Source organism: Bubalus kerabau, chromosome 9 (genome assembly GCF_029407905.1).
Source record: "Bubalus kerabau isolate K-KA32 ecotype Philippines breed swamp buffalo chromosome 9, PCC_UOA_SB_1v2, whole genome shotgun sequence".
Taxonomy (NCBI): Eukaryota; Metazoa; Chordata; class Mammalia; order Artiodactyla; family Bovidae; genus Bubalus; species Bubalus kerabau.
Genome location: NC_073632.1, coordinates 26,760,219 through 26,782,941, shown reverse-complemented (window position 1 = coordinate 26,782,941; position 22,723 = coordinate 26,760,219). Strand labels below are relative to the sequence as shown.

The window sequence follows — 22,723 nt, the reverse complement described above, 5'->3', positions numbered from 1 at the left end:
TCGAGTACTGAAAGGATGGATGATTGATGTCTGGATTTCACCTAATTCCTACTTTCTCACGTCAAGCTGAAGCACGTGGAGGGCTGGTGAAGAGGCTGCCTAAAGACTTCAATAGGGAGACAGAACACCCTCTGAGTTCCTGTCTATCATTGCACCCCTGAATCTCCAGGAAATCTACCTAGAAAGAGGGTCCCATACAGATGAGAAGGGAGAAAGGAACACTGATGTCAGTTCTACACCCCTCAGTTTTTAAAAATGCTGATGATACCATGCAGAAGCTTCATCAGGATAATGCAAAGAGAAGTCCGTGAAGAAGGCAGGAGAAGGAGCCCTGTTTGCAGGCTAGGAAAGGACAAGAAGTAAGGATTATGAAAGCTGTTGGAGGTTTGTTAAAGCTTTCAACACCCTCATGTCCACTGCTTTTGTTCCCTTCTCTGTCTCATACAGCATTTAGTAGCAAAACCCTAAAATAAAAGGGTGTTTGGCCCTTTAATTCTAGGTCAAACAGAAGCCAGAAAACCAAGGAGACTGTATCCTAATTACATATACAGTCTTGCAAGTGAGAGAATCGAGAGAGGAGGAAAACGGAGACCTAAGATGAATGAGAGGCTGTGGGAAAGCCTGCCTGGGACCGAGCAGCATGCCCAGCCATCCCAAAAGAGATCCATAGAGGCTCTGGCTGTCAAAATGACAGATTCGAACTTACATATTTCTTATTCTTTCAGTTGAACTGCTATGATGAGTCTATAATTGAATCATGTCTACTGGATATCCAGATGTTACAGCACAACTTAGTAAGCTGAACTATGAAATGAAACACAAAAGCATCTTTTAGAGTTCCAACGTAAAACAAAAACAGTGGGAAATCCCAAGTCTAGTTATTCCATCATGTGTATGTTTTTTTCCCTCCCCCTTTAACAGTGAATCATCTGAATTAAGAGTTGTCCCTAGAGAAGTTTTAAAAAATACCTAATTAATTCTAGAAAACTCCATGAAATGTGTCATCTGGACTCAAAATTTCACAGCACTCGGGCAGCATTCTTTTCTCCCAGGCACCCTTGTTTCCATGTCGGTAGAGACATGAAGTCAAGAGTCATCATTCTTTTCTTCTTTTTATACAGTCCAACATTTTCCTGCTTCATGGCTTCCTGCCAAGACATCTTTTTATCCCGGTTCTTCCACTGTGCTATATGAAGGGTCTGTCTCCATGGGCAGTTCTGGAACACATCACGTTCCCTCCTGCTGTAGGTTCAGACCCTTTACTATACCAATTTCCAAGTCCTCAACTGTGGCTCACAAAACTTTCCAGCACAGAAATCACCTGGGGATCTTGTTAAAATACTGCCCCTGGTTTTCCATTTTTAAACTAGCTTGCCAATGAATGGTTCAATCGTAGATGATTCTCAACTACTTTAACAAGTCCTGCTTTATTTCTCCCTTCCTTGCCTCCCTGACAGATCCTCCCCACACTGGTTTCTTCCTCAGGCTCTGGAGCAGTCTGAAAGTGAAGCAAAAAGTGAAAGCGCTGGCCGCTCAGTCATGTCCAACTCTGTGAGACCCTATGGACTGTAACCTGCCAGGCTCCTCTGTCCATGGGATTCTCCAGGCAAGAATAGTGGAGTGGGCTATAGTGTGCTCCTCCAGGGGATCTTCCCGACCCACTAGAGTAGGCTAGTGACCTCTGATTTACCCTGAATAGTTCTTTATGCACTTTCTAAACTTTACGTGTTTATATCTCAATTCTATGCTCTACTGAACATTCTTAAAAGGAACCTCATGTCTTACAGGATAGTATGGTAGTGTATTTGTTGTTTAGTTATTAAGCTGTATCCAACTCTTTTGCAACCCTATGGACTGTAGCTCACCAGGCTCCTCTTCTCCATAGGATTTTCCAGGCAACAATCCTGGAGTGGGCTGCCACTTCCTTCTCCAGGGGACCTTCCTGACCCAGGGTCAAATCCAAGTCTACAGTATTGGCAGGTGGATTCTTTACTGCTGAGACGCCAGGGAAGCACAGTAGTATATAATAAGCATTAAATAATATTATTAATAGCATGAGCTGCCCATGGAACAAAGGGCCTTTCATGGCAAAAGGATGTAATTATTTACAGGCTTGAAGATGACTGGAGAAAGAGGTCTGGGGAGAAAGCAAAAGCATTAAATAAAGGAAGCACTGATACACAGGCAGGGCTGCAGCCTCCTTCCTTGGGGCCACAGCAGGTGTGGAAACATGGAGGCCATGTACATGCAGCGTGGGGGCCCACAGAGCCAGGCATCCCAGGGGCTGGCTCTGCTCTTCCTAGCTATGTTATCTACGTGTGTCCTTTCTCTAGAAAGTGTTAGTCACTCAGTCGTGTCCGCCCCTGCGACCCCATGGACTGTAGCCCACTAGGCTCCTTTGTCCGTGGGATTCTCCAGTAAGAATACTGGAGTGGGTTGCCATTCCCTTCTCCAGGGGATCTTCCCAACCTAGGGATGGAACCCAGGTCTCCAGCATTGCAGGAAGATTCTTTACCCTCTGAGCCACCAGGGAAGCCTCTAGATTCTAGCATATCCAATTATAAAAGAGAATTTTACTGTATGATCTCTAAAACCTCTGCTGATGCTACAGAGTCTGGGAACATACTCACATCTGGAAAGGATACCAGAAAGATTGGCATTGCAAGAAGGAAGCATTTCCAGGCTGTAAAAATTGTCAGTACCTTTGTTCTCAGCTTTCTTTTCCTAATTTCAAATTATTTCTTAATTTTAAAATATTTTATATATTTTATCCACTGTTTTAAACTCATTCATAAAGGAGAGGCAGCGTCATTTGATGTTATATGTAGTTTTTCTGAGAATTTTGAGCACCCTGGTGTTCCTTTCTGCCACTTCTTGTGAGAAGTGTCTTCTTTGAAGCTTTTTTGCATCTGAGAATCTCCCTGAGATATTCTGTTTTATTGTCTTTTTTTCACCAATATCATCCATAAAACCATTTTCTACTTCATCTCCCAATTTATTTTTCTTTTCCACTGCTCTGTAAAATGTTCATTTCATAATACAACCACATTATACAAGTCCCCGGGTTCCTCCTAAAATAATGTGTGTAGTTTTACAACTAAGGTTTTTGTAAGTTAATTACTATCATTAGCCTAGTTGATACTTAAGAACCACATAAGAACCACATTTACTTTTACAATAGAAATGATAATAGGCAAAATTACTTTTCAATTTTTACTTGTAATTTCTACTACAAGTATTTAAGAATTGTATCTCTGTTTACCTTTTGTAACATAATACATTTTAAGGTTTAATTTTGCTTGATGTTAAATATTATCAATTTTTTATTAAGGCAAAAATCACAAAAGTTAAATAAAAAATTTAAAGGAAAAATATTCATCATTCCTTCCATTTACCACAGAAGCTTTCATTCATGTATGTAATTGACATGCATATTTTAACAAGACTGCATCCACAGCATAATGCCATTTTTTCATGTTTTTTATAACATAAACACTGTCTCATAATCATTATAATTTTTAATGGAAAAATAATGTTTCATTGCATTTGTGTGACCTATTTGTTTCTTGTTGCACATTTCAGTTCAGTCACTCAGTCATGTCCGACTCTTTGTGACCCCATGAGTTGCAGCACACCAGGCCTCCCTGTCCATCACCAACTCCCGGAGTTCACTCAGACTCATGTCCATCGAGTCAGTGATGCCATCCAGCCATCTCATCCTCTGTCGTCCCCTTCTCCTCCTGTCCCCAATCCCTCCCAGCATCAGAGTCTTTTCCAGTGAGTCAACTCTTCGCATGAGGTGGCTAAAGTATTGGAGTTTCAGCTTTAGCATCAGTCCTTCCAAAGAACACCCAGGACTGATCTCCTTTAGAATGGACTGGTTGGATCTCCTTGCAGTCCAAGGGACTCTCAAGAGTCTTCTCCAGCACCACAGTGCAAAAGCATCAATTCTTCGGTGCTCAGCTTCCTTCACAGTCCAACTCTCACATCCATACATGATCATTGGAAAAACCATAGCCTTGACTAGACGGACCTTTGTTGGCAAAGTAATGTCTCTGCTTTTGAATATGCTATCTAGGTTGGTCATAGCTTTCCTTCCAAGGAGTAAGCGTCTTTTAATTTCACGGATGCAATCACCATCTGCAGTGATTTTGGAGCCCCCAAAAATAAAAGCTTACACTGTTTCCACTGTTTCCCCATCTAGTTCCCATGAAGTGATGGGACCCGATGCCATGATCTTCGTTTTCTGAATGTTGAGCTTTAAGCCAACTTTTTCACTCTCCTCTTTCACTTTCATCAAGAGGCTTTTGAGTTCCTCTTCACTTTCTGCCATAAGGGTGGTGTCATCTGCATATCTGAGGTTATTGATATTTCTCCCGGCAATCTTGATTCCAGCGTGTGCTTCTTCCAGCCCACCATTTCTCATGATGTACTCTGCATAGAAGTTAAGTAAGCAGGGTGACAATATACAGCCCTGACGTACTCCTTTCCCTATTTGGAACCAGTCTGTTGTTCCATGTCCAGTTCTAACTGTTGCTTCCTGACTGCATATAGGTTTCTCAAGAGGTAGGTCAGGTGGTCTGGTATTCCCATCTCTTTCAGAATTTTTCACAGTTTATTGTGATCCACACAGTCAAAGGCTTTGGCATAGTCAATAAAGCAGAAATAGGTTTGTTATATTTTTATTATTTTTTGATACTCTACTATCTTTATGCAAACAGCATTTTATTATAAGATGTCCTCAGAAATAGTATAACTGAGTCAAAAGATAGGAATATTGGGGAAGCTTCTTATAGAAATTATTATATTGCTTTCCAAAATGGGTTGTATAAATTTACCTTCTCACCTTCAGTACTGGTTAAACACAGCCTTACCCTGAGGAGTTATTTATGTTTTAAAAGATATTGGTCAAATATATATGTAACATAAAAAATGGTTAAAGGAGTAAATTTTAAATGTACAATGCAGTGGTATTAGTGAAAGTCACTCAGTCATGTCCAACTGTCTGCGATCCCAAGGACTATACAGTCCTTGGATTTATCCAGGACAGAATACTGGAATGGGTAGCCATTCCCTTCTCCAGGGAACCTTCCCAACCCAGGGATCAACCCAGGTCTCCTGCATTACGGGCGGATTCTTTACCAGCTGAGCCACAAGGGAAGCCCAAGAATACTGGAGTGGGTAGACTTTCCCTCTCCAGGGGACCTTCCCAACCCAGGAATCTAACCCAGGTCTCCTGCATTACAGGTAGATTCTTTATCAGCTGAGCTACCAGGGAAGCCTGGCAGTGGTATTAAGTATGTTCAAATTGTTGTGCACCCATCACCACTATCACCTCCAGAACTTCTTCATCACCCCACACAGAAACACTGCAGCCATGGAACAACAGTTTCCCATTCCTCTGTCCTTTCAGCCTCTGGTAATCTGTATTCTACTTTCCAGTCTCTGAGACCTATTCTAGGTACCTTATGTAAGTGAAGTCATTAAATATTTGTTCTTTTGTGTTTGGCTAATTTCACTTACCAAAATGTTTTCAAGGTTCTTCCCTGTTTTAGCATGTGTCAGAATTTCATTCATTTTCAAGGGTGAATGATATTCCATGATAATTTACACACCACATTCTGTTTATCCACTCATCTGTGAATGGACATTTGTGCTGCTTCCACCATTTGACTACTGTGAATAATGATTGCTGTGAATACCAGAGAGCAAACATCTGAGTCGCTAGTTTCAATTATTTTGAATATATCCTGAAAAGTAGAATTGGTGGATCACATGGCCAGCAATTTTGTGCTTAAGTTTTGAGGAATGCTATTGTTCTAATGGTTTATAAAGTTCTTTGTTTTGCTTTACTTGGTGTAAGTTTCATTTTTATAAGGTTTGAATAGTTCATTCCCCTATGGTGCTTTATATTGAATCTTCTATGAATGATCAGTTTATGTCCTCTGCCCATTTTTGATTGAATTTTTTTCTCACTGCTTTTCTAAAAATCGGAATGAGCCCCATGGTAGACATTTACTCCTTTTGCCTGCTGAGAATCCTTCCCTTTTATACTTCAATTTCCTTTGGGAACTACCCCTTCTCCACTGTGGGCTACTTTTGGAGTGGGGGGCATCAAGCATGTTCCCATGCCCTGGCCAGTTAGATGCTCCCAGCAATTTGAATTGTAAAAACAAGAATAGAAAACAATGAAAGCTACATTACGACGCTCATAGCTTTCTGAAAAAGATGGGCCAACATCAGAGTTTCTTTTATCCATATTTATTTATATACTTTCCCTGGTCTCATTCATATGATACCTGATTTTTTTTCCAGTGTTTAGTTTTTTTAAAAATTAGCTAATTTCTGGCTGTGCTGGGTGTTCATTGCTGTGGGGGCTCTTCTCTAGTTGCAGCAAGTGAGGGGCTCCTCTCCAGCCATGCACAGGCTTCTCACTGCAGTGGCTTGCTGCCGAGCACCAGCTCTAGGAAGCGTGGGCTTCAGTAGTTGAGGCACACGGGCTCAGTAGTTACAGTTCCCGGGCTCTAGAACACAGGCTCCATAGTTGTAGTGCACAGGCCTAGCTGCTCCCTGGCATGTGGCATCTTCTGTGTATATGCGTGTGTGTACACACATGCACTCACTCAGTCATGTCCAATTTTTTGTGACCCCATGGACTGTAGCCCACCAGGCTCCTCTGTCCATGGGATTCTCCAGGCAAGAACACTGGAGTGCATTGCCATTTCCTCCTCCAGGGGATCTTCCTGACCCAGGGATCAAGCCCATATCTCTGGCGGCTCCTTCACTGCAGGCAGATTCTTTACCACTAAGACACCAGGGAAGCCTTCCCGTGTTTAGTTTTGCAAACAACATCACTTGATTGAATTCCAACAAATTTCTTCTTTAAAAAATTGTTAGAATCTGCTTCTATTGTTTATAATAAGACTTGACAGAATATTTATCTATATTATGATCTATATTTTAATATATATCTTAATCTATATACTATATAGATATGATCCTTAGTCAAATTTTATGAAATATTTTTCCAAGTTCATTGACTTCTCTTAAATGTTAGTTTTATTTCTTTTCTACTGCTTAGTAACTTTCAATTTTGTAAAATTTCATAGAATTAAGCCTTTGAATCTTACTGTAACTTGCTAAAAATTCCCTTAAAGCTAAAAAACTAGCTTCCCTCTAGTCAATAACTAATTTTTTCCACTTTCTGTTTTGATTATAGTTAAATGGTTCTAACTTATGCCCAATTTTCTGTCATTCCTAAATATGTTACTTTTTCACATTTCCTAGTAGCAAGTGACTTTAGATTTATTAATATATTTTTATGTAGTTCCAGCTTTGAAGGCTCTGAAAGTGTTTCATTTTGGGGTGTGATAGATACTTTCCACTTGTGGAGGAATCCATTCCAAAGCTCCAAAAGATGATGATGTTCTATAAAAATTAGACTTTAGGAAGGAAGGAAGCATGGGCATAGCTACCGTTTGTTTCTCTTCCTAGCCTCATTTCGTTTTTTTTTTTCTTTCTAGTGAAGTAAGGATGAGAATCATGTAGGAGGCAGGAGAGAGGCTCTGGATTGTAATTTGGGAAGGATGGAATGCTGTTCTGGAAGGGTGTCCAAATCAGGAGCAAGGGCTGCCTGGGAGACTGTGGAATATGAGAGCATTAACTTTTGGTAAATTACATAAAAGTATTGGAGGCTCACCCGTGATCTACTAAGAGAGCCAACCCAAGAACCTAAAGCAGAGATGTAAAAATAGTAATAACAGTAATATAGAAGTTTCTTATCACTTGACCTTTTATCCAGAAGATGAATATCTACAGCAGGTAACAGCAAAGTTGCTCTGTTGAAACCCAGCCCATCTGATCTCTTCCTGTCCTGCAATGATTCCTATAACACCACTGGAACTCCAGGGTTCTGCAAGACACGAATTGACAACGATTGTTTCAGAGGAAAAGAGACGTCATATATCATCACAATTTGTGTTCAGGAGAAAATGACTGACAGTAGCTTAAATAACACCTCTCTCTAAAGGGGTTTTCATTGGAATAGGGATCAAAAGGGCTGACACTTGATAGAGGAATTTCATAAATCAGAGTGAGTGGGACAATTGGCTGGGGAGGGAGTAGGAATAGCACAGAATCTATTCACTTGTCCTAAAATCATGTTGTGTGTCCAGTCGCCCACTTGCTGGATGAAGTGCTGACCACAGACAATTTATCATGAGTCATCATCATCATTAGATATTTGACACTTTTTTTAGGGGCCCTCAGTGCACTATTCACACAAACTAATCCTAATCCTCCCAAAGAGGCCACCTCATGCATATACCTAATAATAAATATCCATTTGAAATGATTCCCAAGCAAGACTGGGAGAAGAGAGTAACATTACAATACAATTTATGGCAAAATAGAAGGAAGAATTTAAGATTTTCAGCAAGTCAATCAAACCAGGCTAAATATATTTAAAGGGAAAATGGCAAGTGGTGATTATTTAGTGTCTGAGAGCCTGACAGAGGGTTTTTGTTTGTACGCTCAGCTGAAGAACTGAATGTTCCAGAATGTCACCGGAGAACAAAATGTCAGCTGGTGGAATTAATGGCGGATAAATTTAGAGCCGAGTGGAAGAAATGATTACTTTGTAACACATTTGAGCCAACCTATGAAACCTGCTGCCACAGGAGGTTATGGAGTTGAGCTCTTTACTGGATTTAAAGCAGAATGAATAACTTTATGACTAATAAATGCCAGTTCCAGCTCTTCATGCTAAGATAAAAGGGGTGATCAAAGTGCATATTTGAGAGCACAGGCCAGTTGCTGCAGAGACAGAAGCAGGGGCCTTTCCCTTGCAAACAGTGACATGCAATTAACTGGACAGAACATGGGAAGCATTTTTACCCTCTGCTGCAGTCCATGGGGTGGCGAAGAATCAGACACGACTGAGTGACTTCACTTTCACTTTCATGCATTGGAGAAGGAAATGGCAACCCACTCCAGCGTTCTTGTCTGGAGAATCCCAGGGACGGGGGAGCCTGGTGGGCTGCTGTCTACGGGGTCGCACAGAGTCAGACAGGACTGAAGCGACTTAGCAGCAGCAGCAGCAGAGGTAGGGAGGGGCTTCCCTGGTGGCTGCCAATGCAGGAGATGGGGAAAGTTCTATCACTGGGTCAGGAAGATCCCCTGGAGAAGGAAATGGCAATCCACTCCAGTATTCTTGCCTAGGAAATCCCATGGACAGAGGAGCCTGGTGGGCTACAGTCCATGGGGTCTCAAAAGAGTGGGACACAACTTAGCAACTAAACAGCAAGAAGTCGAGAGACCCCCCCACCAAGGTGCTGTGCAGAGGGGCTGCTATGGAACTAAGTATGGAAGACGGTCAGAGAGTTCCTGTGCTGAGCTTTCACAGCTTGAGACCTACCCATAACCAACACGCCAACACACACAAGTCCAAACTTTTCTATCTCTAGTTCCCTACTCTACCAGTCTCAAATATTTTCATAATCAAGTTCCATCCTGCTGACTATCATAAGTATTGGGCCTCACCCTTTTCCACTACTGAAGTATCTGCTTCCTGCTAGTCCATCCTGTGCTCTGACCTTCAACAAATGAAGATTCTCTATTTCTGAGCATCTCCTCATGACTCCTATGCTTTCTTCCATCCCAATGATGTGGGCTGGATCATAAAGAAATACAAAGAGTCCCTGGACACTTTCCTTCCACACAAGCATTCAAAATATCTATGGGGCAGCAGTGGAGATTCAGACATAGAGAACAGACTTTTGGACACGGTAGGGGAGGGAGCAGTGAGATGATGTGAGAGAGTAACACTGGAACGTCTACATTACCATATGTGAAACAGAGAGCCAGTGGGCATTTTCTATATGCCACAAGGAACCCACAGTTCTGTGACAACCTAAAGAGCTGGGATGGGGAGGGAGTAGGGAGGGAGGTATAAGAGGGAGGAGACATATATATACCTATGGCTGATTCATGTTGATATATGGCAGAAACCATCGCAATATCGTAATTATCCTCCAATTAAAAATAAAAATTTTAAAAATGATAAAAAATCAAAAGGTATATTACTCATAATGTTGGGTAATGTATGTGCAGCACCCCAAGTACAAGAATATTTAACCTCCAGAAACAAAACTGACATTCTTTATTTTTACTAAATTAGAAGTGTATTGCAAAAAGCTAAACAGATATGAGGATATTTTGCATTATAGGCTAAATTCAAACTGAAGAGATTAATTTAAATATTTAGAATCCCAATTCTTCTCATTTGGAATTAGAAATCTAACATTTTTTTTCCCTGCACAAGATATAGTAGGTCTTGTATTTCTCTTTGAAATGGACAGTCTAGAATTAGGCCTTAAATCCCTTAATTGGGAACAATATTTAGTTTTATTCCATTTCATAATGGAGAACAGATGTACCCAAATGTAGTTACTTCCAAACATAGTTGGTTTTATATTTAGAGTAACTACTCTCAAGACATTTGAAGAAATCTATTTTTTCCAGCACCATCATATTTAACTTGCAGTATCCCATTATACTGCTATATGATTTTACTTGATAACTCTTTATTCATTCTATCAACATTAATCATGAGAGATAAAATGAACATTAGTTTATTCTCAAAATGTCTGAAGTAGAAAACCATGTTCAGAATTGAATTTTAAACTCTTGTAACTGGGAAATTTCTGTAATTTTCAATTCTGAAAACAGATTTTAATTTCAAGTGTGATAGATTAGAACTGTTTCTTTGGCAAGGAATAAACATAAGAATAAACATAAAACATAAGAATAAGCATAAGAAACATAAGAATAAACATAAAAGATAATAAACATAATCAAAATACATATTTTAAAATTATTTACAAGTTCCTTTACCTTTGCATTGAAAACTGCTTTTCACAGTTGCATTACTTACTTCATTTGGTTTTAAGACAGAACTCCCTTGAAATGGCTATTGTTTTTCTCAGTTCATTAAAATTCCTATCACACATTGCCTCTCTATGGTTTGTTCATAATGATGTCTGAAATTGCAGTTTTGACAGACATACTCTGTATATTAAACATGTAAGTGTAGTCTCTAATTCAACAAAGAACTCTGCTCTCTCCTACTTTCTTGAATTATGTCACCCTCTCAGTCTCTCAAGGTTACAGTTCACAGGGTCACAAAGAGTTGGACATGACTGAAGCGACTTAGCATGCAGAGATACGGACACACAAAACATTTCTTACCTCCAGAAAGAAAAACAGCACAACTGTGATGAACGTGAGAACCGACATTCCCCTCTGCATCCAACTCAGAGAAGATGGGACTCCAATAAACTGGAGAGAGTGTCAGCCTAAAGAGAATGGCAATGACAAAGCTCCAGCTGATCTCTGCCTTACAGCATGGAGCCCTGGTATTGTCAGAACTTCTGGATATTTCCAGATAGGACAGAGATCCAGATTTTCACCCAAGTTTTAAACGTAGCTAGCTGGCTAATTAAACTTTTAAAGAGTATAATACATATTATTACATACGCACTGCTGCTGCTGCTAAGTCACTTCAGTCATGTCCGACGCTGTGCAACCCCATGGACGGCAGCCCACCAGGCTCACCTGTCCCTGGGATTCTCCAGGCAAGAACACTGGAGTGGGTTGCCATTTCCTTCTCCATTGCATGAAAGTGAAAAGTGAAAGTGAAGTAGCTTAGTCGCGTCCGACTCATAGCGACCCCATGGACTGCAGCCCACCAGGCTCCTCCATCCATGGGATTTTCTAGGCAAGAGTACTGGAGTGGGGTGCCATTGCCTTCTCCGTACATACACACTAGAATGGCTATAATTCAAAATATAAACAATAACAATTACTGGTGAGGATATGGGGAAATTAGAACACCTGAATCAGGACGTAAAATAGTATAGCTACTTTGGAAAACAATTTAGCAGTTTCTTAAAAAGTTAAACATAAAATTAACCTAAAAGCCAGTATTTCTATCCCTATGAATTTATCCAACAGAAAACATGTGTCCTTACAAAGCCATTTTTGCAGAAGTTTATATCAGCATTATTTGTAATAGCCCCAAACCAGAAACAACTCAAATATCCATCAACTGATGAATTAATAAACAGAATGTAGTATATTCATCTCATGGAATATTACTCAACCATAACAAGGAATGCAAGTCATTATGCTAAATGAAAGCAGCAAGATGCAAAATACTACATGTTTCATGTCTCCATTTATATGAACCTTCCAGAGTAGAAAAAAATCTATACAAATAGAAAGTAGACCAGCAATTGCCTAAGACTTCAGGGAGTGGGGGAGCTGGAGGAAAATGGGGAATGATTGATAATAGGCTGGGAATTTCTTTTGGGATGATTAAAACATTCTAAAATTGATTGTAGTGATCACTGAACAACTCTGAATATACTGAAAACCACTGACTTATATGCTTTAAATGGGTGAATAGTATGGTAAGTGAATCATATCTCACGACTTTTTTTTTTTTTTTTTTTGAGGAAATGGGAAGCAAAGTTTTAAGACAGGAAACAAGAGGAACCAGAAAAGAATGGAAAAGAGTAAGAGTGAAACAGGAAACGGCATGAGCGACTGTGGCCTGGTGAGCAGAGGTCTGTGATTGGTGGAGTGAATGGCTGAGAGGTTTATGCTACGTCTACCCAGAGCTGAATGCTTGATGGATTTGGGGAAAGAATGCCAGGTAGCAGTTGGGAGCAGTGTCAATACTGGCAGCCACTGTGACTAACCAGCACCTTTCTTGGTTCTCTGAATACATGATTGCCCAAACAGAGGGAGGGAAACCCAATGCTTATGGAAATTGAATGTCACATTATGGATACAAGCTGGATCTCAGTGTAGATTAAAACCTATTTAGACAAATACTGCAAGAAAGCTGGCTGAAGAGGGCACTATGATTGCTCATTGATATTTGTTCTTTGCTGCCTGTTTGTAAGTGGCCATGAGGTTGATGAAGACTGAACCCCAAGACTGTTGAGTCTTAGTCAATCAGAGTAAACCCATCTCCTTTGCCACAGTACAGACCTATCTCCCATAAATGTTCTGCTTTCTGCTATAACAGTTCTTGAAAAGTCACACCATTTTCAGGCAAGAATTTCGTTTTTCTATATATGAGACTTTTCCTTTTTATCCTAAAACAATCTAAACAATAGAAGTAATAGAAGTAATAAATAATGAAGGTAATGAATACTATAAGTAATATTTTCAAGATTATGGTTTCAGAGAAACACATGCTCATCAATTTACTCAACACAAACATTTTTCTAGTCAGACAATATAATATGGGTCTAATTTGACTTGCATGCATTGTTTACATAAACTCCAGACAATCGACTTTGCTTATGTATGACAAATGAGAGGGATAACAGATTTACATCTTCAACAATGCTTAGTCTGTTGTGAATATATGTTATTTCTATGTTTTAAAGCATTCTATTGCTTAGCTTTTTACTTTATCCTAAAAACGCTTTGTCAATGATATAACTTTTAAGTGCAATGGAGTGCAAGATCAATAGAGTCCCCGAAGTTTGAACAATTAATGAAAATTGTACAGAAAGAATTAAATAAATCCTTACTGAATCTTATTTTATGTATAAAGGCATTATTTGCTTTCAGATTATTGGGTTTTTTTAAATTATGTAAATATCTTACATAGTTCAATTGCTATATAAAATAATCAGATATCTTGAGTTGGGATGAGATGCATCACAATTTTTTTTTTATTAGTGAAAATGTTTCTCATTGAATGATTCTTCAGTTAGCGTCACGGGTTTTAGGAACAGATTAGTTATGAAACCAGGGACAGGCATAGGTGTTTCAGGAAACTAAGTCATTCTGGGCATGACATTTCTTTGGCTCTTAAGATTTGGTTCAGTGCTTGCGCACTGAGAAAGTGTCAGAAAATTCATTTGATGGTTAGGAAAGAGGCTGGCTCTCTTCACCTGCGTGTGGATAATGAAGTATGTAGCTCTGTGAGTAGCTGGCAGCCATTTTGTGACCACATCAGGAGACAGAGAACTTGAGATCAACATAAACGGCAGAGTGAAAGGACAAATAGTCTATGGCTTTGGGGATACAATTTATCTGCTGAATCAAAATAAACAGGAAAAAAATCACCATATTTCTGAAGTTTCGAATTATGGTTTCTTCAGGGAAACTGACTTGGGTTTTTTATAAGTTACAACAGATAGAATGGGAAAGACTAGAGATCTCTTCAAGAAAATTTGGAATACCAAGGGAACATTTCATGCAAAGATGGGCACAATACAGGACAGAAATGGTATGGACCTAACAGAAGCAGAAGACATTAAGAAGAGGTGGCAAGAAAACACAGAAGAACTGTACAAAAAAGATCTTCATGACCCACATAATCATGATGGTGTGATCACTCACCTAGAGCCAGATATCTTGGAATGCAAAGCCAAGTGGGCCTTAGAGGAAGCATTGCTATGAACAAAGCTACTGGAGGTGATGGAATTCCAGTTGAGCTCTTTCAAATTCTAAAACATGATGCTGTTTAAGTGCTGCACTCAATATGCAAGCAAATTTGGAAAATTTAGCCCCAGCCATAGGACTGGAAAAGGTCAGTTTTCATTCCAATCCTAAAGAAAGGCAATGCCAAAGAATGTTCAAACTACCGCATAATTGCACTCATCTCACACGCCAGTAAAGTAATGCTCAAAATTCTCCAAGCCAGGCTTCAACAGTATGTGAACCATGAACTTCCAGATGTTCAAGCTGGATTTAGAAAAGGCAGAGGAACTGGAGATCAAATGGCCAAAATTCGCTGAATCATTGAAAAAGCACAAGAGTTCCAGAAAAACATCTACTTCTGCTTTACTGACTACACCAAAGCCTTTGACTGTGTAAGTGAGTGAAATCGCTCAGTCGTGTCCAACTCTTTGCAACCCCATGGACTGTAGCCTACCAGGCTCCTCCATCCATGGGATTTTCCAGGCAAGAATACTGGAGTAGGCTGCAATTTCCTTCTCCAGGAGATCTTCCCAACCCAGGGATTGAATGTCTCCTGCATTGTAGGCAGATGCTTTACTGTCTGAGCCATCACTGTGGAAAATTCTTAAAGAGATGGAAGTACAAGAACACCTGACCTGCCTCCTGAGAAATCTGTATGCAGATCAAGAAGCAACAGTTAGAACTGGACATGGAACAACAGACTGGTTCCAAACTGGGAAAGGAATACGTCAAGGCTGTATATTGTCACCATGCTTATTTAACTTATATGCAGAGTACATCATGCAAAATGCCAGGCTGGATGAAGCACAAGCTGGAATCAAGTTTGCCAGGAGAAATATCAATAACCTCAGATATGCGGATGACACCACCATTATGGCAGAAAGTGAAGAACTAAACAGCCTCTTGATGAAAGTGAAAGAGGAAAGTGAAAAAGCTGGCTTAAAACTCAACATTCAAAAAATGAAGATCAAGGCATCCAGTCCCATCACTTCATGGCAAATAGATAGGGAAACAATGGAAACAGTGACAGACTTTATTTTCTTGGGGTCCAAAATCACTTCAGATGGTGACTGCAGCCATATAAAAGACACTTGCTCCTTGGAAGAAAAGCTATCACCAACCTAGACTGCATTTAAAAAGCAGAGACATTACTTTACCAAAAAAGTCCGTCTAGTCAAAGCTATGGTTTTTCCAGTAGTCAAGTATGGATGTGAGAATTGGACTATAAAGAAAGGTGAATGCCAAAGAACTGATGCTTTTGAACTGTGGTGTTGCAAAAGACTCTTGAGAGTCCTTTGGCCTGAAAGGAGATCCAACCAGTCCATTGTAAAGGAAATCAGTCTTGAATATTCATTGGAAGGACTGATGCTGAAGCTGAAACTCCAATACTTTGACCACCTGATGTGATCAACTGACTGACTCATTTGAAAAGACCCTGATGCTGGGAAAGATTGAAGGCGGGAGGAGAAGGGACAACAAGGGATGAGATGGTTGGATGGCATCACCAACTCGATGCACATGAGTTTGAGCAAGCTCCGGGAATGGGTGATGGACAGGGAAGCCTGGCGTGCCTCAGTCCATGGGGTCACAAAGAGTTGGACATGACTGAGCAACAGAACTGAACAACAGAAGGAGACAGAAATTGGGTCTACAGATTAAACATGCAGAGAAATCCTTTCAGAAACAAGAAAAATAATACAAAGGAAAACACTTTCTAAAAGCTTTCTCAGAGCATAACTGAGCTGAGTTGGAAAGTGAAGAAATGGAAATACTGCTGACAAACAATGGGAAAGTGTGACTCCACGAGGACTCAGGGAGCAGCCTGGAGTAGGCATCATCCCTTAGGGTAAATGCCAATAATGATATCCTCTAATGGAAGAAAGTGCAGAGGAACTAAACAGCCTCTTGATGAGGGTGAAAGAGAAGAGTAAAAAGCTTGCTTGAAACTGAACATTCAAAAAACTAAGATCATGGCATCTGATCCTATCACTTTATGACAAATAAAAGGGGGAAAAGTGGAAGCAGTGACAGATTTTATTTTCTTGGGCTCCAAAGTCACTGTGGATGGTGACTGCAGCCATGAAATTAAAAGACTCTTGCTCCTTGAAAAGAAAGCTATGACAAACACAGATAGTGTATTAAAAAGCAGAGACACATGGTACTGGGAAACTGGACAGTTACATGTAAAAGAATGAAATTAGAACACTTCATAACACCATACACAAAGATGAATTCAAACGGATTAAAGACCTAAATATAAGACCAGAAACTATAAAACTCTTAGAGGAAAACAGGCAGAACACTCAATGACATAAATCAAAGCAAGATCCTCTATGACCCGCCTCCTAGAGTAATGGAAATAAAAACAAAAACAAACAAGTGGGACCTGATGAAACTTAAAAGCTTTTGCACAGCAAAGGCAACTATAAGCAAGGTGAAAAGACAACCTTCAGAGTGGGAGAAAATAATAGTAAATGAAACAACTAACAAAGGATTAATTTCCAAAACATACCAGCAGCTCTTACAACTCAATACTAGAAAAACAAACAACCCAATCAAAAAGTGGGAAAAAGACCTAAACAGATATTTCTCCAAAGAAGACATACAGATGGCTAACAAACTTGAAAAGATGCTCAATGTCGCTCATTATTAGAGAAATGCAGATCAAAGCTACAATGAGATACAACCTCACACCCGTCAGGATGGCAATCATGAAAAGGTCTACGGACAATAAATTCTGGAGAGGGTGTGGAGGAAAGGGAACACCATTGCACTGTGGTGGAAATGAGTGGATAAAGACGCTGTGGTACATATACACAATGGAGTATTACTCAGCCATAAAAAGGAACACATTTGAGTCAATTCTAACGAGGTGGATGAACCTAGCACCTATTATACAGAGTAAAGTAAGTCAGAAAGAGAAAGGAAAATATAATATTCTAATGCATATATATGGAATCTAGGAAAATGGTACTAAAGAATTTATTTACAGGGCAGCAATATAGAAGCAGACATAAGAGAATAGACTTATGAACATGGGGAGAGGAGAGAAGTGGGTGAGATGTATGGAAAAAATAACATGGAAACTTACATTACCATATGCAAAATAGATAGCCAACAGAAATTTGCTATGGCTCAGAACTCAAAAAAAAAAAAAAGCAGAGATATCACTTTGCTGACAAAGGTCCATATAGTCAAAGCTATGGTTTTTTCAGTAGTCATGTATGGATGTGAGAGTTGGACCATAAAGAAGACTGAGCGCCAAAGAATTGATGCTTTCGAATTGTGCTGGAAAAGACTACTGAAAGTCCCTTGAACTGCAAGATCAAACCAGTCAATCCTAAAGGAAATCAACCCTGAATAACCATTAGAAGGTCTGTTGCTAAAAGCTAAAGCTCCCATTTTTTGGCCACTTAATGCGAAGAGCAAACTCATTGTAAAAGACCATGGTACTGGGAAAGATTGATGACAGGAACAGAAGGGAGTGATAGAGAATGAGATGGTTAGATAGCATCACTGACTCAATGGACATGAATTTGAGCAAACTCCGGGAGACAGTGGAGGACAGAGGAGCCTGGCATGCTCCTCTGTCAAGAATGAGGTCATGAAGTGTCAGATACGACTCAGCAACTGAACAACAGTAACAGCAATATCTGGATTTTAACTGGCCATGTGTTTGGGGAGTGAAAGCCAAAACCAGGGGCCAGAGCAGAGAAGAAGGTCAGATCAGAAACCAGGACCACTCGAAGAATGAAACCCACAATGGATGAACAAGAAAACAAATATGACCCACAGAAGGAAAGATGCTTGTCTCAACTGCCTCTTTGGATGGAGCAGAAATAAAGAAAAAACGTTCCCCTTGATATTTCTTGACCATGATTATTCACATGGGTTTGCCACTGAAATGTATAAAAATTGAAAAAAAAAAACCCACCCAAATGGAAATTTGAATTTAAAGGGATTCTAGGTTTGTAATGCCTCGGGTACTACTGTTAAAGAGAAAGGCACATTCAAGGCAGGCCTCAAAGAATTTCCATAGATAGAAATCCAAGGATCATGAAACCACAATAAAAAATGATTAACATAGAAGGAGACAAGCAACCATGAACAAAAGTCACCATAAATAACAACTGCAGAAGCAGCTGTACTTTAATAAAAACATTACATTTCAAGACTTCTGGAATATGGCCAGAAGTCTTCAAAGGGAAATTTAAAAGCCTAAAATGCTCTATCAGAAAAAAAGTAAAACTCAAAGTTAATTGTTTAAGCATTTAAGTTATTAGAAAAAGAAGAGCAAAATAAATCATGAAAATGTAGAAGGAATAAAATCATAAAAACAAGCAGAAAAGTATAAAGCAAAAAAACAAAGAGAGGAGAGGATTAATAAAACCAAAAGCAACTCTTTAAAAAGACTAATAAAATTGACAAACCTCAGGCAAGACTGGTTACAGAAACAAAAAAGGGCAGCACAAAATATTAGAAATAGGGAAAAAAGGCATCACTAAAGAGGCAGCAGAGATCAAAATGATAAAGAAATACAAAACAACTGCAATGTTAAAGACATTGGAAAAATTAGATGAAAGAACAAAATACTTTTAAAAAGTTACCAAAATCAGTCAAGAAATAAGAATTAGAAAGGTTATCAGTAGTTCAAAATTCTCCCTCAGAGAAAATCGCAGGACCAAGTGAGTTTACAGGAAGAGTTCAATGAAATATTCAACAAGGGAGTAACTCCAAAGCTAAACTTCTAAGTAATAAAAGGGAATACTTTCCAATTCAGTTTATATATATAATTTCTTTTGTTATTGAAGGTAAAGAGTAAAAAGAGAGGAAAAACCAGGTCAATCTTTTTAACGCAGAAGCAGAAAACTTTCTAAAAAAGAAAAAGTGTAAACTGAAGTTCAGTCAGTTCAGTCACTTAGTCGTTTCCGACTCTTTTCGACCCCATGAATCACGGCACGCCAGGCCTCCCTGTCCATCACCAACTCCCGGAGTTCACTCAGACTCACATCCATCGAGTCGGTGATGCCATCCAGCCATCTCATCCTCTGTCGTCCCCTTTTCCTCCTGCCCCCAATCCCTCTCGGCATCAGAGTCTTTTCCAATGAGTCAACTCTTTGCATGAGGTGGCCAAAGTACAATGCATAAAAAGATAATTTATCATCACTGAGTTGGATACATTCTAGGAATACAAGTTGATTTAACATTAGAAAATCTATTAAGTAATTAAGTAATGTGTCATATTAATATACAAAAGGAGAAAAATTATATAATAACCTCAACAGATGCAGAATAAGCAGTTAATAATCACTTTTGATATAAATTCTCAGTGGATAAGGTATAAAAAGGAATTCTTTCAACCTAAACAAGCGTACATACAGAAAACTTATAGGAATGTTGTAATCAGTGGTGAACCATTATAGTGAGTGGTGAAAGCCGCTCGGTCCTGTCATACCGTTTGCCACCCCATGGACTATACAGTCCACAGAATTCTCCAGGCTAGAAATCTAGAGTGAGTAGCTGTTCCCTTCTCCAGGGCATCTTCCCAACCCAGGGATCAAACCCAGGTCTCCTGCATTGCAGGTAGATTCTTTACCCTCTGACTGACATTATTATCAATGGTGAACCATCATAGTTACTCCCAATATAGCTATTTCTATCAACACTGGATTAGATATAATTAGTACAATAAGAAAAAAGAAAAAGAGAAGTATTATGAATAGGAAAAAAATAAATTCCTATTATCCAGAGATAACATGGTTGGTCCACAAAATGGAAAACCCAAAGGAATCTACCCAAATTAATTTAATTAATCATAGATTTTAGGAAAGTTACCACTTACAGGATAAATAACCAAAAGTCAGTGGTATTTTTGTACTGATACCTCAGCAACAAAGAGCTAGACAATGAAAATTTGAGAATATACTATTTATAACAGTAAAAAAGTTTAAAGTATCCAGAAAAATACTCTAAAGTACATAAAAAACATATTTTTGTTTTGTTTTTATCATTGAGGTTTATTCCTTAAAACAGAACAAACAGAAACTTAAGCTATTATTTAAGTGGGGTTTCCAAAGGGCATGGAGGTAAGTGAATACCTTGTTTTTTAATTTCTATTTTTAATTGGAGGATAATTGCTTTACAATGTTGTATTGGTTTCTGCCATACAACAACATGAATCAGTTATAAATACACATATGTCCCCTTCTTCTTGAGCCTCCCTTCCACCCCCGATTCTGCCCCTAACACTTCCTAGACTGTCAGCAAATTCTGTTTTAGACTCATCTGTATCCCACATCCAGAATTTCGAGAATTGTGAAGCCTTGAACCTTTGCCGATTCTGCAATCCAAATGAGTGTGCTTCTGGCCTTTCCCACTATTTGGTTTACTATTCAGCTTTCTTGGATCTTTGAGATCGGTCACCACACATTCAGCTACCATCCAGATTCCCCTATTTTCTCCTGTTTTGTTCTCTTCGTTCTGGAGGGTTTATACTTACCCCACCCCCATCTCTAAACCCCTTTGCTGTAGTTGGAGAGAGGTTCTGAAGAACACAGAGGTGACGATACGTGTGTTCAACTCACCACTTTTTTTTTTTATTAATAACCAGAGGCCCACTCTAACTTCCTAAGAGCATAGGGATTCACTTGAAAATCAGGTAAATCAAATATTTACTTGGTATCTGAGGAAAGAGCATGCTCCTGTTTTTGCAGCAGAGAAGACATCCCTAGAAACTCTAACCAGTGGACCTCAATCCCATTAAGTGGCTAGGTCAATAGGCCAGTTATTTAACTCAGGTTGAAGGTACTACCAGTGACTGAGTGGGGGTCAGTTCTAAAAAATGGGCTGCCATGGGTACCACAGGGTTGCTCTTTGGGGCCTGGTTAAGTGTGGCCTTTGTCTCAGGGGTACCTTGAAATAAACCAAGGCACTCCACCAATACCCTCAAACAGAGGGCTGACCAGTACTCTCAATGCTTTTGAAAGGCACATCAATAAGGGCTTTGATGCAGTGATTTGCCCTTTCCTCCTCCCCCCACCCCCAGTCTGAAAAGGTATGATGCAATGGCATGCCTCTGAGATTTCCCTCTTTGTAACTGATGTTTAATATGCACTGTGTGCTGTTCTTTTTCGGGTTTTTCATATTAACACCTGTATCTCAAGGTGATTGCTCAAAACTGACACAGTTTTAGAAATACTTTTTAATGATGATTTTAAAAGATAATGGTTATAAGAACTTTGCTAATTTAGGCTGTGGATGCTTATCTAGAGCTGCACAAAATTACACTCTAATTTCCTTCAAAACGTGTAATTCAGCACAGAATCAAATCTTTCCTTTCATCTTCAGATCCTCTGCCTAGTTTCCAAATCCCCTGAGATCAATCTAATCCTCTAAGATTTTCTTCCCTTTAACTCCTTCCTTCTCAGGATTGAAAATCATGAGCCTTTTTCTCCGAACCTGTCAGTCAAAGTCCCACAACAAATCTTGGGCAACATTTTAAATGTTAAGCAATTGATCTAACGACCACTGATCTGGGAGGTTGGGATTTTGTTTGTAAATTTATCACAAGATGCCATGTGTCCTTGGAAAATATCTTAACCCCAGTTTTTCTTGTCTTGTAAATGAAAAGAATAGTTTATAATCAGTAACTTTTTCTTTGTAAATAAAGGTTATATGGAAAGATATAAAGATATCAGTATGTATTATTGATTCCAGTTCTAATACCTGAGTACTGAAATATTATGAAAAACAATAGAATAAACAGAAAGGGGGAAAAGACAGATCAGTGTGAATTCTATAAAATATAAATTGACTCTTCTACAGGAAAATTTTGAGACTTTTCAAGATATTTCTATCCAAATAAATGATGTACGAAAAGTCATCATGAACCACACTAAACAGGCTTAACAGAAAGATTAACAAAATCATAAATAAAAATAAAAGGAAGGCATTCTTACCTTGGCTTTTCAGGTGGCACTAGTGGTAAAGAACCTGCCTGCCAACGCAGGAGACATTAAGAAATGGGGGTTTGACCCCTGGGTCGGGAAGATCCCCTGAAGGAGGACGTGGCAATTCATTTCAGTAGTCTTTCCTGGAGAATCCCATGGACAGAGGATCCTGGTGGGCTACAGTCTATGGGGTCACAGAATCGGACACAACTTAGCACGTTCTTACCTCAATTGGAGAAATTGGAGGTGGAAAGTTTTTCATAGATAAA

General features: G+C 39.3%; 1 long non-coding RNA gene across 9 annotated transcripts in view; it reads right to left on the bottom strand.

The window, feature by feature from the left end:
- LOC129619652 (uncharacterized) overlaps positions 1–22,723 on the bottom strand; it is a 144,026-nt gene that overhangs the window by 74,621 nt on the left and 46,682 nt on the right. The window contains exons 4-7 of one of the 9 annotated variants that reach the window (XR_008698011.1): positions 22,464–22,638; positions 19,515–19,687; positions 11,248–11,354; positions 7,253–7,912 (exon numbers count right to left, since the gene is read on the bottom strand). This is a non-coding gene — a long non-coding RNA (uncharacterized LOC129619652). Of the gene's footprint in view, positions 1–7,252; positions 7,913–11,247; positions 11,355–19,514; positions 19,688–22,463; positions 22,639–22,723 lie in introns of those variants that run through there. The other 8 variants (XR_008698013.1, XR_008698014.1, XR_008698012.1 and 5 more) reach the window with 8 other exon arrangements.